Here is a 19,998-nt window from a genome sequence, read left to right on the forward strand (position 1 = left end):
CCGAGGGAATGATACCTTATAGTTTCACAGTTACAAGTCATTTTCTCATTACTTTGGGTCTCTCATTTTCTATTTTTATTGGTAGGGCCGGCCTTGGCCCAATACGTGTTGGGCGACCGTCTGGGGCCCAAAAAATTGGGCCAACAACATTATTAGGGTGATATATTTATAAGGAATTGTTATTAGCACTCAAAAAAATATTATTCTACACTCCTCATAAGTGTATTTTTCTTTCTAATTATAGAAAGTTTGGAGTGCAAAGTAAGATTTTTGAAGTGTCAATAACAATTCCCTATATATATATATATATGTGTGTGTGTGTGTGTGTGTGTGTGTGTTTTTATTTTTTATAATAGTATAAATTTATAAAAGTTAGTTAAATGATCAAGAAGTTTAACAAGAACTAGTGGTTTCTATCATTTAAAATTAATGGGGAGGTCTTGGGTTTAAAACTCTATGTGTGTTTATTTACTTTCCAATTTTTATAAATTTATTTTCGTAAGAGTATAAATTTATAAAATTTGGTCAAATGATCAAAAAGTTTAACTAGAAGTGGTTGTTTATGTAGTTTAAAATTAACAAAGAGGTCCCATGTTTGAAATACTATGTGTATTTATTACTTTCCAATTTTTAAGAACTTCTTTTCATAAGAGTCTACATTTATAAATTTGGTTAAATGATCAAGAAGTTTAATTAGAAGTAGAGGTTTTAGTTGTTTAAAATTAACGAGAGGTCCTGAGTTTGAAATACTATGTGCATGTTTATTATTTTCAATTTTTATGAATTTTTGTTTGGTTGTTAATTCCTTTTAATTACTAGCTAGTAGCTATGTGAGTTGCAATTTGTAGACATTCATTCCAATGCAAGTCTAACCTTCAACAAAGAGTAGACCAAAATTTTAGACCAAATTTGCAAATCACATGACGTGTCACCAATAATTTTAATTTAGTGCTCATTCATTGTTTATACATATCAATTAAAGACTCGAAATATAATTCTTTTTTTAGTCCCACATTGACAAGGTAAGTAAATAAGAAAAACATGTCACGATTTATTAAAAACACTTTTAAAGTTGAGCTAGAAGAGAAACAAAACTCATTATTTATCTACTTGTACGTCCGGGTTTTTTTGTTCTCTTCTCTCAATACAAAATAAATTATTTTTTCTGTGTTTCTAAATTTTTGAGTTTGAAGTGATTTTCTAAGTATAATTTTATCGAAGTTTTACGTGTGAAGACAAATCATTCTTCTTATATGGAGTTAGGGCACATTTTTTGGCATTGCCTTAGGCCTAAAAAATCTCAGGACCGACTCTATTTATTGTTGTTGTACCATATATTGGGCCTCAATATTTGAGACTCACTACTTAGCCTATCATGTATGTAAGAGGGGAAGATACCCTTATTCTATAAAAGGGATCCTTCACCTTCACTTTAGAGGGAGAGCAAAGGATGTCAAATATGGCTACTAGAGCAAACCCTAGCCTCTATAGTCTCTATGTACATTGTAACCCTCAATTTACATAGTGAAACTAGATCGACACCAGTGTGCTTGGGTGAACCACGATACATCTTTGTGTTCTTGTGTGTATGTGTGATTTACGGTTGGATTTACGTTGTTCCAAGATCAACCCGAGTTTGTGCATCAACAATTGCCATTACTACAGTGGGATTTCAAAGAAATGGGCTTCATTTTTAAGTTTCTCATTATCAGCAGGAGTCCCACTACTGTTAGCACCCATAATTTTTTTAAGGAATGAATTGTACAGGTTGGTTTGATACGTCTGCCTTACCAATTTGGCAGGTGCTTGTATTTTCTCATTCGAATAGAAAAGGGGCTCTAAACCTCTAATCCCTTATGTATGTACGACAAAAGTGTTGTAATAACGCATGTGGTTGGTACAATAATATAGTAAAACACATATCTTTTGCCGGATCCCACACACTAAAACGTTAGATTATAGTATAGCCGGCTTCTCACATCTCTCTTGATCAACTACTTATTCCCCTTCCACAAGTTGAAAGAACTATCCCCTCATCCCTCATCCCACATGTTGTAATAACACATGTGTGATTCCCGTTGAAGCATATACTATGAGGATGGGTGCAGGGCGGAAGACATAGTTTTTCCCATATTATAAAAAAAATTCATCACCAAATCCGCCTCATTCAGGCGATTATCCGCAGTTATCGGATTTAACGGGATAAATTATCATCCTTAGTCTTAGGCGGGAGTCATTACTTTGATTTGAATCAAACTGTCTAGGATTAATCATACGACCATTAGTATACATGACCCCACTACCTGTATAAAGCCTACCTCTCTACTTAAGAGTAGGTAATTTTTATTTTTATTTTTAAGAAAAGTAAAAAACTGGAACCTGAGAAGATATGACTTCCTAAAAGCGTCTTGTAAACCAATTACTCGACCTGGGGATCCTTGCAAGGTTGCCGAAGAAATCACTAAACCCATGGATGTGTAGAAAGTAAAATCTTAGTGAGTAAGAAAACTGAATATTAGAGAGAGAGAGATTAGAGAGAGAGAGAGAGAAAAGGTAGAGAGAGTGAGAATTGTGAAACTGTTTTCCATTACACATTGTATTCTCTGTACATGAAGTATTTATACATAAATACCAAAGCTAACTATTTTAGGTGACTTAACATTCCCCTAACTAACACACAGACTAAAGATCTAATCTGGTGCTTTACACATTTGATAACCGTGTGAACCTTCAATACTGTTAACACACCCCCTCAAGCTGAAGGTAGAAGATCGAACTGAAAGCTTGTCAGTCAAGGAGAGAAAACGATCAGCAGGAAGGGACTTGGTAAAAATATCAGCGATCTGTGACAAGGTACTAACATGTTGTACACCAATTTGTCCCAAAAGAACTTTCTCATAGATGAAATGATAGTCAATCTCAACATGCTTTGTTCGAGCATGGAAGACTGGATTGAAAGCTAGTACAATAACATTCTTGTTATCATAGAAGATGACAGGTGTACGAAGAAGGGGGAATGAAATATCAGAAAAAATCTTGTAAATCCACGAAATTTCTGCAGTAGTGTTTGCAAGAGGCCTATACTTGGCCTTAGTGGATGACTGAGCCACTATGTTTTGTTTCTTAGTACTTCAAGCCACCAAAATTGGTCCCAAAAACACATAATATCCGCTTGTAGAACGTCTGTCAACAGGGCAACCAACCTAATCATCATCAAACCAAGCAGTGAGATATTGAGCACCCTTTATAAACCATAACCCTGAGTCAATGGTGCCTTTAAGATATCGTAAGATACGCGTAACAGCTTGCAAATGAATGGTTCGTGGAGTTTGCATATGTTGACACATTTGATTCACTGCAAAAGCTAGATCAGGGCGAGTCCAAGTAAGGTACTGCAATGCACCAACAATGGACCTATAGGAAGTAGGATCTGTAAGTGAAGCGCCTGAGTGATCCAGCTTAGAAGAACTAACTGGAGTATTGCAGGGCTTAACGTATCAATTTTCTTTAGTAGATTCGAGGCATATTTTGACTGATGAAGAAATAGACCTTTGGAAGATCGTTTCACTTCAATTCCCAGAAAATAGTGAATATCACCAAGATCTTTGACATGAAAATAGCTTGCAATTGAGAAATAATAGTTTGGTAGACTTAAGAAGAACTACCAATGATGATTATATCATCAACATAAACCAAGATGAAAATGATAGTGGTGTCTTTCTTGATGAATAGACTAGTGTCGGATGAGGATGCAGAGAATCCGAATGACAGAATAGCCTAATAAAAAGCTTCATACCAGGCTCTAGGCGCTTGTTTAAGACCATATAGGGATTTCTTAAGTTTGCAGACATGAGTAGGCTTGGAAGTATCAACAAAGCCTGGGGGCTGCACCATATAAACATCATTTTTTAACTGACCATGAAGAAATGCATTGCATCTAGTTGATGAATGAACCAATCATAATGCACTGCAATGGAAAGCAAATCTGAATGGTTGGTGGTTTAGCCACGGGACTGAAAGTCTCGGAGAAGTCCAAACCTTTTTGTTGATGGAAACCCTTAGTAACTAGTCGGGCTTTATACCGTTCTATAGACCCATCTGCCTTGTGTTTCACTTTGAAGACCCATTTACAACCGACAAGATTGTAAGAAGGATGATGAGGCACCAAATCCCATGTACCAGTGGATTGAAGGGCTTGAAACTCAGCTTGCATTTTGAAGCTTAAAGGTAAGTAGTTGGTGCAGATGGTATTTTGGTGAGATGATCAACTGAAGATGGAAGAGGATGTTTGGTAGCAGTGAAACTTTTGGTTTATGACTACCATCTTTGGCTCTAGTGATCATAGAATGAGTATTGGGATGTGCTGCAATAGTTTGATTGGAACCCAATGCTACACAATTGTGATAAGAGACTGGTAAAGAGGAAGCAGATGGTGAAGGAATAGATGTTGGATCATTCATTGGTGATGCAGTTTGGACATGAGTACTAACAGACGGTTGAGCTTGAGGTTCTGAAGTTTGGGAAGTAGATGGCACATGTATACTAACTGAGATAGAATGGGTGATAGGATTGGAATAAGATAGTACAAAAGATGGAGCGGTTAAAAAATTGGGATGAAGATAGGGAAAAACATCATCATCAAACACAACATGTCTTGAGATATATAGCTTCTCAGTTACATGATCATAACACCCATAGCCACTGTGATTCAAGCTATAGCCCAAAAAAATGCACAGCTTACTCTTTGGTTCCAACTTGTGACCGGAGTAAGGTTTCAGCCATGGATAACATGCACATCCAAAAGGCTTCAATGTATGATACTTCGATGGAGCTTGAAATAATTTTTCCTATGGACTCAAGGAAGAATTTTGTGAAGGTAACCTGTTAATGAGGTAAACTGATGTTTGAAAAACTTCAACCCAAAATGTGGATGGTAAACCACTCTGAGAAAGTAAAGTCTTGCCCATTTCAACAACATGACAATGTTTCCTCTCAGCACACCCATTTTTTTCAGGTGTGTGAGGACAACTTAGTTGATGTGTAATACCTTAGGCATTAAAGAAATCATGAAGTGTTTTATTTAAAAACTCACCCCCTGAATCGGACCTTAAACATTGAACTTTAGAAGCAAATAGTGTTTGAACTTTGAGAATAAAAGTGATAAGAACTGAAGCAACATCCAATTTAAGATATAAAGGATATAACCAACTGTATTTGGTGAAATCATCCACTAGTATTAGGTAGTATTTGTAACCAGTACAAGAGAGTGAAGGAGAGGGTCCCCATACATCTGCATAAACCAAATGAAAATGTTTTACTGAAGTACAAGGCAACACAGAGAATGGAAGCTTAGAAGCTTTGCCCATTCGACAAGCTACACAAAATGGCAATTTATTTACTAAACTAGTTACAGGTAAATGATGATTATGTAGCTCAGAATGTAAAACAACACTAAAAGGATGTCCAAGCCTTCTAAAAGGATGTCCAAGCCTTCTATGCCAAAGATGAATGTCAACATTTGCAACCATCAAAGCACGAGGAGAAACTGTTATTCTAGAAGAGCCATTTGAAGATGTCTAGTAGAAATGGTAGAGGCCACCTTCACTAGGGCCCTGGAAGAGCATCTTCCCAAATTTTAGATCCTTGATGTAGAACCCAAAAAGATCAAAAGTTAGAGAACACGAATTATCATTAACAAATTTATAGACGGATAGCAAATTATGAGAAGCTTGAGGGACAAGTAAGACATCTTTAAGTCTAAAAACTGTATTAGGTGTGCGTCTAAAGGCATGACCAATATGTGATATCAACATACCTTTACCATTGCTCACAAATAGTTGTTCACTGCCAGTGTAGGGGATAACAGAGTTAAAGAAAGAAAGATCTGGAGAAACATAATGAGAAGCCCCACTATCTGTTATCTAATAACTTGGTGGAGAAGAGGCTATTGCAGACATAGCCATAGGTGAATAACTAGATAACTGAGTAGGGCTAGAGCCATGAGTAGTGCCAGAAGTTAGTGAAGAGGCAAATTGAGAAAGGCTACCACAATGAAGAGCTTGATGACCATGTTGATTGCAGAGTTAACATGGAATGGACTTTCCAGATAGAAAAGATGATTGACCAGATTGATAACCTCCAGATCGAGATGGACCAGCACCAAGAATCCCACTAGTTTGGTGATTGAAACGATTACCCCCAAAGTTACGATTTTGGTTGAATTTAGAGCGATTTTGGTTGAGACCTCGATAATTCCCTCAAAATCCAGAGTGATGACCAGAATTAGGAGATGATTGAGCAGTATAGGAATGAAATGGAGTGGATGCAGTTGCTTGATTTTTACGCTTTTGAAAGGAAATTTTCTCACTCAAAAGCAAACCATGAAGTTTATCAGAAGTAGCAGATTCAGTTCTGGTTTCAATAGAATCAACAAAAAATCATAATCCTCAGGGAGACCAGAAAGAATGTAGGCCACCAAATCAGATTCAGAAATCGGTTCACCCGCAACAGCCAATTTATCAGAAATTTCTATAATTGAATTAAGGTAATCAGTCATCGAAGAGTCACCTTTTTGGATCGTCTGAATCTTGGCACGAAGGCTGTGAACATGTGAACGAAAGACTCCAGCGAAGCGTTTTTCCAGAGAGAGCCACAAAGAACTAGAATCATCCATTCCAACAGTCAAAGGAAGAAGATCTTCAGAGATAGTCGAATTTATCCAAATCATCAAGATTTGATCTTGCTTACACCAAACGCCATACGCATGATTGAGAACTCAAGTGCCAGTAGAATCACAGACAAACTGAGAAGGACAGAGGTCGGTGCCATTGATAAGCCCTAAAAGCTTGAAACGCTTCAAAACGGGAAGAAATAGGTTGTGCCAGGTGATGTAATTGTGACAATTCAACTTAGTCGGAACCATACCTGCGATGTTTTGAACAATGATAGAGGCAATCGTGAGGGGATTTGAAAGCGTCAGCGGGAGGAATAGAGGCTGAGGAGGAAGAATTGGTAGATTTATCCGCAGCAGTCATGGCAAATTTCACAGAGAGTTGAAAGAGAAGACGAGAAAGATCTGTTTGGCAGGAAAGAAAATTGCCAGAAAATCAAGAACATGAAAGTGGGAGATCAACGTCGATAGACTCTAGCGATGATACCATATAGAAAGTAAAATCTTTGTGAGTAAGAAAACTGAATCTTAGAGAGAGAGAGAGAGAGAGAGAGAGAGAGAGAGAGAGAATGTAGAGAGAGAGTGAGAATTGTGAAACTGTTTTCCATTACACATTGTATTCTCTGTACATGAAGTATTTATACATAAATACCAAAGCTAACTATTTTAGGTGACCTAGCATTCCCCTAACTAACACATAGACTAAAGATCTAATCTGGTGCTTTACACCTTTGATAACCGTGTGAACCTTCAGTACTCTTAACAGGATGTCCCTTGCAAAGAAGAATTCGTATAGATTTTTCTAGAACCCCAGTTCGGCCTACCCAACTGATATAATCTAGAATACACTCTCCGTGCGCAGGCGCCAATACCGGTTGAAGACCCAAAGGCCACAAAAAGTAAAATTATCAAGCAAATGAAAGAGCTTTACCCCAGCACCCGCTTGTCCCCAGCCCAACTAAGCAAGTAGCCATTCTCCCATTGATTCCTATGAATATAGGAAACTTGTATTTCTCATTCACAAATCTTTCTTTGTTACTAAAAACAAAAGAGGAAACACAGTACCAAATACCTCAGCAATCATTGGTATAGTTTATTTATGATTTTGTGTTGAACTTGGTAAACGAACAAAAATGTGGTCTTTCCGGAAATGTTAAACAAAAGCTTTTCCAATCACATCTCGGTCACTTTTACTTTTTTGTTATTTTGTAATCCCAAGGGTATGTTACCTTATAGCTTTACAGTTACAAGTCATTTTCTCATTACTTTGGGTCTCTCATTTTCTATTTTTATTGGCATTACTATAGTGGGATTTCAAAGAAATGGGCTTCATTTTTTAAGCTTCTCATTACTTGCAGGAGTCCCATTGCCGTTGGCACCTGTAAATTTTTTAATGAATGAATCGTATGAGTTGGATTGATAGACCTTCCTTACCAATTCTGCGGGTGCTCGAATTTTCTCATTCGAATAGAAAAGGGGTTTGAAACCTTGATTCCCTTATGTATTTACGGCGAAGGTGCTGCAATAACGCATGTGGTTGGTACAATAATATAGTAGAACGCGCCTCTTTTGTCGGATTTTTATATTACAGTACAGCCTGATTTTCACATCTCTCCTGATCAGCTATTTACTCCCCTCATCCCACATGTTGAAGAATTATCCGTTGATATCTTAACCTATAAATAGATAAAGACTTTACTATAATAAAATAAGGCTCCGCATCGTGCATTTGCTGAGGCAGACCGATCTGGCATTTTTAAAAAGGGAAGGGAACTTCTCACCGGAAGAGGCAGTAGGAAAAGAGGAGGCGGGAAGCTACCGCTTCATAGGAGGTTGTATTAATCAGAGACGGAACTAGCCCCCTTGATTAGTGAGAGAATTATCTGGATAGATTTGCCACCAACGCAGAATCAAAGGCAAGAGACGTCGAAAGCTTCAGTCAACAGAGTCATAGAAGCAAATAGCAACGAAACAGAAGAAGCAAGTCTTGCGTAGAAAAAGCCACTTAGTACTACGATTTAGTATATTCATCTTTATTTGTAGGTAAGAGGTATTATGTTTGATTTTCGTTAAAAATGAATTTGAACTACGTTATTGATAGCTCATTGTAAGGCTTAACCTACTCCTCCTATATAAATAATAATGTTGTTAAAAAAAAAAAAAAGCATTGCGCAAAAATGTTCATAAATTTAGAGTTTCCAATCGGTTAAAGATGAGGAATTTGTTATATGGAATCATTTTTATTATCAGTTACTCGGTTTGAAAGATAGATTTATATTTATTAATATATTTTTTCGCTTTCTGGCAACTCGATTTGGGGTGTGGAAATGGATTAATGTTTGATTTGGGTTTAAATGTCAACATTTTTTTTGTGGGGTGGGGGGAGGGGGGAATTTTAAAGTGGATTAATCGTTTTAGGGGAAATTTTAAAACCAATAAAGTGTAGGGTATTCGTGTTGTTTTCGTGATATAACTGATATCTAATGTGTCGTAAGTTAAAATGAACTGGTAATATGACTCGATCCGCTAATATTAATGGGTAATATGATCTGACCCGATTTCCATAAAAGGCTAAATTGGATTAATGGTCCCCTTGGTGAGAGGATAATCGGAAGATAACCCCCGTGATGAAAAAATTCGGATTTAAACCCTCGTGATGAACTCCGTTAGGATTTAAGCCCAAAATTAACATTTATGTGAACTCTCCTTTAACCCAAAATTAACAATCCCACCCTTCCCCCAAGGATTTCATTGGATTTTAAAACCACGAAGTCTGCTGCGTTCAATCTCAATTTGTCCTGCATTTTTCTCCTTGCGTCGTATTTGAATAGCTGCAACATCAATCTTTTGATTAGAAAAGCAAAAGAAGAAAGAAAAATTGTGTGAGCGTTGAGATAGAGAGTGCAATCAAAGCAGCTACATTCTCACCATCAAATAAATGGCACCAAAAAAATCCAAATCCATCTCCCATCCAAAAGAGAAACCCATTTTCATGTTTCTTCAGTCTCCATAGACGCATCCAATAGAAGAAACCCATTTCCCTGTAAATGAAGAAACCCATTTCCCTGTAAACGTATTTTGGATTTTCATCGCCAATTTTCTCCTCCTATTGTTTATAATTGTAATATTCATTTTCGTTTTGCTTTTTGCAAGCAAAAAATCACAATCCTTCTGTAATCTGACAATTGAAAGATCTTCTTTGAAATCATTTTTTTTTCTCAAATGGGCATATTTAGGGAATTCATTGATTAATGGACAAAAGATATTTGAATGGAATCAAAAGCATGGATCAACGAATTCATAGCCTTGGATGAATGAGTTTTTTTTTTTTTTTTGGTTATGAAGGTTGAATGGGTTAGCAGACAGATGAGGAAGATGTTAATTTTGCACTTAAATCCTAACAGAGTTCACCACGAGGGTTTAAATCCGAATTTTTCACCACGGGGGCTATCTTCCGATTACCCTCTCACCACGGGGACCTTTAATCCAATTTGGCCATAATAAAATGAAAAATGTAATTCTAAAAATGTAAGTTAGATCAAAGAATCTAACAGAAAAAATTAATCTCACTTATATGGCTATTCTTGTAGTAAGATCTTTAATAGTTTTTTAAGGGGTTTTCTAACTTTAATCTTTGAAAAATATTGAAATTTAAAATAAATCTGGTGTTAGATTACATATTGATTATATTCTCCTGATGTGTCCTTGATTCAAAATAATTAATGTGTATTTTATTCAATGTCTCTCATTAAATATTTAAATTTTTTAATATACACATTTTATTTTTATTTTTTTGACCAAATTTTTTTTTCAATTTATTAATTTATTTAGCCTTCTTCAAACTTGAAAGACTCAATTAATGTACCTAAATGTTAGTACTGAAATATATTATATTAAATTAATGAACCTAAATGTGTGTGTGTGCCGAAATGTGTGCACCGAAATGTATGTACCAAAATATATGTACCAAAATGTATTATGTCCTTGATTCAAAATAATTAATGTGTATTTTATTCAATGTCTATCATTAAATATTTAAATTTTTTAATATACACATTTTAATTTTTTTTTGACCAAAAATAGTTTTTTCAATTTATTTAGCCTTATTCAAACTTGAAAGACTCAATTAATGTATCTAAATGTTAGTACCAAAATGTATTATATTAAATTAATGAACCTAAATGTGTGTGTGTGCCGAAATGTGTGCACCGAAATGTATGTACCAAAATATATGTACTGAAATGTATTATGTCCTTGATTCAAAATAATTAATGTGTATTTTATTCAATGTCTCTCATTAAATATTTAAATTTTTTAATATACACATTTTAATTTTTTTTTACCAAAAAAGTTTTTTCAATTTATTAATTTATTTAGCCTTATTCAAACTTGAAAGACTCAATTAATGTACCTAAATGTTAGTACCGAAATGTATTATAAATTAATGAACCTAAATGTGTGTGTGTGTGCCGAAATGTGTGCACTGAAATATATGTACCAAAATGTATGTACCGAAATGTATTATATTGAATTAGTATACCTAAATATTTGTATTGAAATATATGTACCAAAATGTGTGTACCTAAATGTATGCACCAAGATGTATGTACCGAAATGTATATACCTAAATGTATGCAACGAAATGTATTATAATAAATTTAGTGTACCTAAATGAAGAAAACAAAGTATATTGAAATGTATTGTATAACAAAAATTAGTTTACAACAAAATATTTTACGATGAATGAAATGAACTTTTTTGCCCACCAAGTAGAACTTGTCATGTTCCTTCTTCTCTCATTTCTTGTGGTTTGGGTTTCTTTGCCCACCAAGTAGAACGAGTATTACTATCTGCATGACTGATTACAACCACCTGACTTTTGTCTTATTTATGTTGACTGACTAATAAATTTTTCACGACGACGTTGTCTACCGTCTTGGTGGGGGATGGATGTTGACTCTTGACTGATCATAGATCAATTCATGCTTTTGATCGACATACATTTTTCCATAACGACTTTGTAGGTCTGGATGTAGAAAAATGACTTGACTCACTTGTAAATTACTGTTTATTAATGTGCATATAAATAGCACTCTAAATTACTCATTACTCACATCCATCACTTACTTGATATCTGTATGGTGAGAGTCATGATACTTGTTTCCATACTCGGCTTTCTTCTATCCATTGCGTCTTTTACACTCGGTTTATGCAATGGAAACCTGAATGTACCTTGCATAGAAAGTGAGAGACAAACACTTCTTATGTTCAAGAAAGATATTGATGATCCGTGGAATCTGCTTTCCTCTTGGGCTTGTGAAGGCGATTGTTGCAACTGGACCGGTGTTGTTTGCGACAATTTAACCGATCACGTCCATGAGCTCCACCTTGCTGGTTATTCTGATCAAAAGCTTGGTGGTAAGGTAAATCCTTTTCTACTCAATTTAAAGCATCTTAGCCACTTGGACTTAAGTCGCAATAATTTCAAAGGACTGCAGATTCCTAGCTTTTTAGGTTCTCTTAGAGGTTTAAGATATCTTGATCCCTCAGATGCAGGGTTCAACGGAACCATTCCTCATCAGTTGGGAAATCTCTCAAGTCTACGTTATCTCGACCTTTCTTACAACGTAGTTCGATGGTCGAGAATCTCGAATGGCTCTCCGGACTTTCTCTGTTGAAACATCTTAACATGAGTCTTGTAGATCTTACCCACGCAATTCATTGGTTACAAGTAAACACACTCCCTTCTCTGCTGGTAGAGTTACATTTGGCCAGATGCGAACTTTGTTGTGCGGAAGCGGCATTCGACTATACGTGAAAAAGTAAAACAGAACAGAATAAAACCAACATCAACAAGAACACCAAGATTTATACTGGTTCGGCAATGCCTACATCCAGTTTGGAGACGACGGAGTATTCCACTATAATCAATGAGAACATACAATAGTGTTTATCACTCAATTTCCCAAAGACCCGAAGAACCCAAGCTCTCACACTTACAATAGGAAGAGAAAACCAAAAATACAAAGCAAGACAATTTGAGAAAGTTCTTCTATATGCCGAATGGCTTCTTGCTATTTTTCTCTCTTCCTTGTTGTTCACCTCTCAATACTTATGGGCTGCACCTTGCTCCCCTTTTATAGCCAAAGAAAAGCTTCTCAAAGACATCAATGGCCAAAGGCCTGCCTATCAAGTCAAAAAAGAGTTAGGCACAATTTGTTTCCCACATGTAGCATGCCAACCAACAATTTTGACCACAAAAGTAGCCGAAATCAATTGTTGGTTTTAGACTACTTTTGTTTGAGCCAATAATCAACAATCTCCACCTTGGCTCAAACCCTCTAAGTAAAACTCCTAATAGTCGTCTCCCAATCCCCCATGGGGCAATCAACAAATTTTACAAATGCCAATCAAGTCTAAGCAGTGCTTAAACTTGTGCAATGAAACTGGCTTTGTTAACATATCCGCAGGATTGTCAGCGGTCCCAATCTTCTGAAGAAGAATATCTCCCTCGTCAATAACCTCACGAACAAAATGGAACCTCACGTCAATGTGTTTCGTACGTGCATGATGAACTTGATTCTTTGCTAAATGAATAGCACTCTGACTATCGCAATGAACATCCACATGGTCTTGTTGAACCCCTAAGTCATCAAGCAACCCTTGAAGCCAGATAGCTTCCTTTATAGCTTCTGTCACAGCCATGTATTCTGCCTCAGTAGTCGACAAAGCAACTGTAGATTGCAGAATCGACCTCCAACTTACTGGACCTCCAGCAATAGTGAATACAAAACCAGTAGTGGACCTACGCTTGTCCAAATCACCTGCGTAATCAGAATCCACATATCCAACAACACATTGACCAGTAACTTTATCCTGCTGGAACAATAAACCAACATCCACAGTACCCAGAATATACCGTAGAATCCATTTCACAGCTTGCCAATGCCCTTTTCCTGGATTATGCATATATCTACTGACAATACTAACAGCTTGTGAAATATCAGGCCTAGTACACACCATAGCATACATCAAACTACCAACAACATTTGCATAAGGAATTTGAGCCATGTACTGACTCTCTTCAACAGTTTTAGGAGACATAGAAGCGCTAAGTTTGAAATGAGAGGCAAAAGGTGTACTAACCGGTTTTGAATTTTCATTCATCCTGAAACGTTGTAGTACCTTCTTCAAATACTGCTTCTGACACAGACTAATCTTGCCCTTCGCTCTATCCCTTTCAATTTCCATACCTAGTATCTTCCGAGCTTCTCCCAAGTCATTCATCTCAAATTCATTACTTAGTTGAGTCTTCAACCTTTCAATCTCCACTTTGCTCTTACATGCTATAAGCATATCATCAACATATAAAAGCAGATAAATGAAGGTTCCATCTTGTAGTTTGCGAAAGTATACACAATGGTCATAATGACTTCTTGTGTACTTTTGCCCGATCATAAATCCATCAAATCGTTTGTACCATTATCTTGGAGACTGCTTCAAGCCATACAATGATTTTTCCAATTTGCAAACCCAATTTTCCTTTCCAGCAACCTTAAAACCTTCTGGCTAAGACATATAAATCTCTTCCTCCAAATCACCATGTAAGAACGCAGTCTTGACATCAAGTTGGGCCAACTCAAGGTCAAACTGCACAACCAAAGCCAACAAAATACGAATAGAAGAATGTTTTACTACAGGAGAAAATACCTCATTGTAGTCAATGCCTTCCTTCTGAGCGTAGCCTTTAGCTACCAATCTGGCTTTGAATCTTACATTGTCTTTTCCCAAAGATTCCATCTTTTTGGCATACACCCATTTACAACCAATTTCTTTCTTCCCCTTTGGTAACTGAACCAGCTTCCAAGTCTTATTTTTATGAAGAGATTTCATCTCCTCATCCATAGATTTCTTCCACAACTCGCACTCTGAACTCATGACAGCTTCTTTGTAGGCGGATGGAATATCATCTTCAATAACGGGAAGTGCATATGCCACAATATTAGTAAATCGAGCAGGCTTTCGAATTTCCCTTCTCGATCTTCTGGTTGCAATATAGTCTTGTTGCTGTGGAGGCTCTTGGGTAGGTGCCTCCTCTTCATCATCCTCGTCCTCATCATCAGAATTAACTGTAGGACTAGTGTTTGAAACATCAGACCTTACTGGAACAACTGGAGTCTTCAGTAACTCCACCTGCTTTGAGCTCCTCATGGTTTTGGTCGCTTCAGTTTCGCCTTCATGCTTGTTCTGATTAACCATAGCAGCCTCATCAAAAGTCACATCTCTGCTTACAACAAATTTCTTCTCATCTGGACACCAGAGTCGGTATCCCTTCACGCCAGTGCTAAAGCCCATAAATAGAGCTTTCTTTGCTCTTGGATCCAACTTGCTTTCTCTGACATAATAGTAAGCAGGACAACCAAATATGTGTAAAAACTTGTAATCAGTACAAGGTTTACCAGACCATACCTCCATGGGCGTTTTGCCCTCATTCGCAGCAGCTGGCAATCGATTAATGAGATGGCTTACATAAGTGAGTGCCTCAGCCCAAAACGCCTTGCCTAATCCAGCATTAGACAACATACACCGAACTTTCTCAAGCAAAGTACGGTTCATGCGCTTCGCCACCCCATTCTGTTGCGTGTCTCCCTAACCGTGAAGTGCCTCACAATACCCTCATCTTGACAAACTTTCAAGAAATGATCAGACTTATATTCACCCCCATTGTCTGATCTGAGAGTCTTGATCTTTCGACCGCTTTGCGTTTCAATCATCTTTTTCCACTTCAGGAATATCTTCAAGACTTCATCTTTACGCTTCATGGTGTACACCCATATTCTTCTAGAGAAGTCATCAACAAAGGAGACAAAATAATGGCTACCTCTCCAAGATGCATTCTTGGAAGGTCCCCAAACATCAGTGTGAACATAATCAAGAATGCCTTTAGTGTGGTGAATAGCAGTGCCAAATTTTACTCTAGTTTGCTTACCCAACACACAATGCTCACAGAATTCCAATTTGCATGCCTTTGCACCTTTCAATAAGCCTTGCTTCACCAATCCTTGCAACGCTTTTTCACCAGCATGCACAAGACGCATATGCCATAACCTCGTGGTATCTGAGCTATCTGCGTCAGTAGCTTCGGTGACAGCTGCTCCACCAATAACTGTATTCCCCTGTAAGAAATACAAGTTATTTCGTCTTGTACCTTTCATCACCACCAGTGCCCCGTACACAGCTTTAAGAACTCCACCCTCCATGGTGATCTTGAGACCCTTGGATTCCAATGCACCCAGTGAGATGAGATTTTTCTTCATATCCGGTACATACCGAACATCACTTAATTCTCTGACTGTTCCATCATGCATCTTCAAACAGATTTTGCCTATCCCTTGTGTTTTGCAGGCATTATTATTACCCATCAAAACAACTCTACCATCCAGCTCCTCGAAATTAGAAAACCATTCCCGAATGGGACATATATGATAGGTGCAACCTGAATCCAAAATCCACTTATTGGAGTGACCATCAGCATATGAACTAGCCAAAGCAAACTCGAAATCATCATCATCTCCAGATTTTGCAATATTTGCTTCAGAACCCGCTTTCTCCTTCTCTTTGTTCTTCAATTTGGGGCAGTCTTTCTTCCAATGACCCTTTTGGCGACAAAAAGCACATTCATCTTTAGCAGGAAACTTCCCTCGTGACTTTGAACGAGATTTTCCCCGCTTCCCAGATTTTCTTTCCTCTGTTCGACCCCTTGCAACAAATGCCTCGGTTTGTGAATTGTGAGTCTTCAGTTCCTTCTTACGACACTCATGATTCACCAATGCCGCAGACACCTCATCAAGTTTCACCTCGGATTTTCCATACAACAGAGTAGTTGTCAAATGATCATAATCATCAGGCAATGAATTTAACAAACATAGTGCCTTGTCCTCGTCAGGAATTTTCACATCAAGGTTTGCTAAATCAGCAAGTATTTTATTATAATCATTGAGGTGTTCGTGCATAGAGATACCTGGACGATACTAAAATCGGAAGAGTCACTTCTTCAAGAAGAGACGATTTTCTGCGATCTTGGTCATATACTTCTCCTCCAATTTCGTCCATAACTCCTTAGCAGAAGTTTCCTTCATATACGGGTATTTCAACTCCTTATCAAGGAATGATCGAATAGCAGCACAAGCATGAAGATTAATTCGCGTCCACTGCTTGTCATCAATATCTTCTGGTTTATCTTCCAGAACCATATCCAACTCTTGTTGATACAACACATCCATAACTTCACATTGCCACATACCAAAATTATTAGAGCCATTGAATTTATCAACCTCTAACCTTGTAGTAGTAGATGGATGTCTATTGGATGAAGACGATGCTGACCCCTTCTTTACAGATTCATCTTTATCTCCAGCCATCTACTCGGCACTATTCACAAATATGGCACTGTTCACAGGTACAATACCGTTCACAGATACTGTAGCAGTTCACTGTTCACGGAACTGTAGCGCCAACACTATTCACGGAACTGGGCTCTGATACCACTTGTTGTGCGGAAGCGGCATTCGACTATACGTGAAAAAGTAAAACAGAACAGAATAAAACCAACATCAACAAGAACACCAAGATTTATACTGGTTCGGCAATGCCTACATCCAGTTTGGAGACGACGGAGTATTCCACTATAATCAATGAGAACATACAATAGTGTTTATCACTCAATTTCCCAAAGACCCGAATAACCCAAGCTCTCACACTTACAATAGGAAGAGAAAACCAAAAATACAAAGCAAGACAATTTGAGAAAGTTCTTCTCTATGCCGAATGGCTTCTTGCTATTTTTCTCTCTTCCTTGTTGTTCACCTCTCAATACTTATGGGCTGCACCTTGCTCCTCTTTTATAGCCAAAGAAAAGCTTCTCAAAGACATCAATGGCCAAAGGCCTACCTATCAAGTCAAAAAAGAGTTAGGCACAATTTGTTTCCCACATGTAGCATGCCAACCAACAATTTTGACAACAAAAGTAGCCGAAATCAATTGTTGGTTTTAGACTACTTTTGTTTGAGCCAATAATCAACAAACTTTATCACATCCCAAGTGGTATTGCGAACTTGACAAGTCTTAAAGTTCTTGATCTATCCGATAACTATTTCAACTCTACCATACCTACATGGTTGTACAGTTTGAACCATCTTGTGTCCCTTGATCTTTCTTTGAATGCTTTCCATGGTGAAATTTCTAGTTCCCTTGGAAACTTGACAGCCCTTGTTGATCTTCAATTAGGTTCTAATCAGCTTGAAGGGGAAATCCCAGACTCATTGGGAAATCTTTGTAAGTTGACTTCTTTTGATCTATCGTCAAACAATTTTATGGGGAGGGTATCAGAAATCTTTGAAAGTTTGTCTCAGTGTAGTTATGGACGAATAGAATTTTTATATCTTTTGGATAATAAGTTTTCAGGTCATTTATCTGATCAGCTATGAAGTCTTAAAAACTTATTTCTTATTGATCTTTCAAGTAATTCAATATCAGGTTCCATTCCAGTGTCCTTAGGAAATCTATCAGGCTTATACGAGTTGGTCATTGAACACAATTCATTCGAGAGTGTTGTCTCTGAAGTTCATTTTACTAATCTTACAAGATTGAAAATCTTTATTGCAAATGAGAACTCCTTGACTCTTAAAACCAGCCCAGATTGGGTTCCTCCTTTTCAACTTGTTGAGTTGAGTTTAAGTTCTTGGCGTCTGGACCCATCAGAGTTGCCTACATGGCTTCAAAGTCAAAAATATTTGTCTGCTCTTAATATGTCCAATACAGGAATTTCAGGTACCATTCCGACTTGGTTCTGGAACATCTTTTCGTATGGTGGAGAAAACTATGTGGATCTCTCTTATAATCAGTTGTCTGGCGAGGTTCCAAACATAGTTTCTGCCAACTGGTGAAAACCAAAACAACATTCCGATTCAAAAATCATGATTGACTTCAGGTCGAATCAATTCAAAAGTTCATTGTCTCTTGTGTCTTCAGCAGTGTCTACACTTGATCTTTCCACTTCATCATTTTCAGGAACTCTCTCTCACTTCTTTTGTGATAGGAGTGATGTACCTAAAAACCTTCAAGTTCTTCATCTTGATAACAATTTCCTCGTTGGAGAAATTCCTGATTGTCTATTAAATTGGCCAAATTTAGATAACAACAATTTGACAGGGAAAATTCCAAGCTCTATCGGGGACTTACTTTCCCTTCAATCATTGCACTTGCGCAATAATAACCTATCTGGAGAATTACATGTGTCCCTACAAAACTGTAAGCAGCTGTTACTTCTTGACCTTGGTGGAAACAAGTTTGTTGGAAGCATTCCAATATGGTTTGGGCAAAGCTTGGTAGTTCTTAGTCTTCGTTCAAATAAGTTCCATGGCGACATTCCTGATGAACTCTGTAGTCTCATAAATCTTCGAATCTTGGACCTTGCGCATAACAATCTCTCGGGAACGATAACAAGATGTTTCCAACATTTGTCATCCATGGCCATAGCCACATCATTTGAGTTGGACAATCGGTCTGTAGGATTTGGTAGCCCTGGCATTATCCTATTTTCTGCTGGGGATAGTTATCTAGAGCATTTTGTGGAGGCCTACACAGAGAATGCAGTTTTTGTGACCAAAGGCAGAGAAATGGAATATACCACAATGCTTGGTTTGGTGGTTGGCTTGGACCTTGCAAGCAACATGTTATTTGGAGAAATCCCTCAAGAGCTGACCAGTCTCATTAGCTTACAAACATTGAATTTATCCAACTATCGTCTGACAGGAAGAATCCCTTCCAAAATCGGTGATATTGGGCTATGTCTTCCACTTCAGCTGAACTTGATTGGATACAACAACTTCTTCAATTTCTGCACATCAAACTTCCAACAGCTCTAGTTATCTTTTGTGACAATTTGTCCGCAATAGCCCTGTCATTCAATCTTGTTCAACATCAGCTTACGAAATACATTGAGATAGATGTTCATTTTGTGCATGAACGGGTTGCCAAACATCATCTCATGGTTCAGTTTGTATCTTCCAGGGAGCAATTTGCAGATATACTAACAAAAGGACTTAGTTCTCCTTTGTTTCGGTTTCATTGTACCAATCTCATGCTTGGTTCATCCAAACCTGAGATTGAGGGGGGATGTTAGGATATATATTAGTGTTATGAGATTATGACACTTGACAACAGATTGTGCATTTAGTTAGTTAGTTAGTTTGTTACATGTATTTGGCTTCTATATAAGTCTAAGTGTAATGACTTCCTGTGTAAGAAATATACACAATAATACATTC

The 19,998-nt window shown here is 37.3% G+C and overlaps 1 pseudogene; it reads left to right on the forward strand.

Annotated features, from left to right (window-relative positions):
• The first annotated feature begins 11,801 nt into the window (after nt 1-11,801).
• Nucleotides 11,802-19,704, forward strand: LOC114821510 (receptor-like protein EIX1; annotated as a pseudogene).
• The last annotated feature ends 294 nt before the right edge of the window (nt 19,705-19,998 follow it).

This window comes from Malus domestica, chromosome 15 (assembly GCF_042453785.1).
Source record: "Malus domestica chromosome 15, GDT2T_hap1".
Lineage (NCBI taxonomy): Eukaryota > Viridiplantae > Streptophyta > Magnoliopsida > Rosales > Rosaceae > Malus > Malus domestica.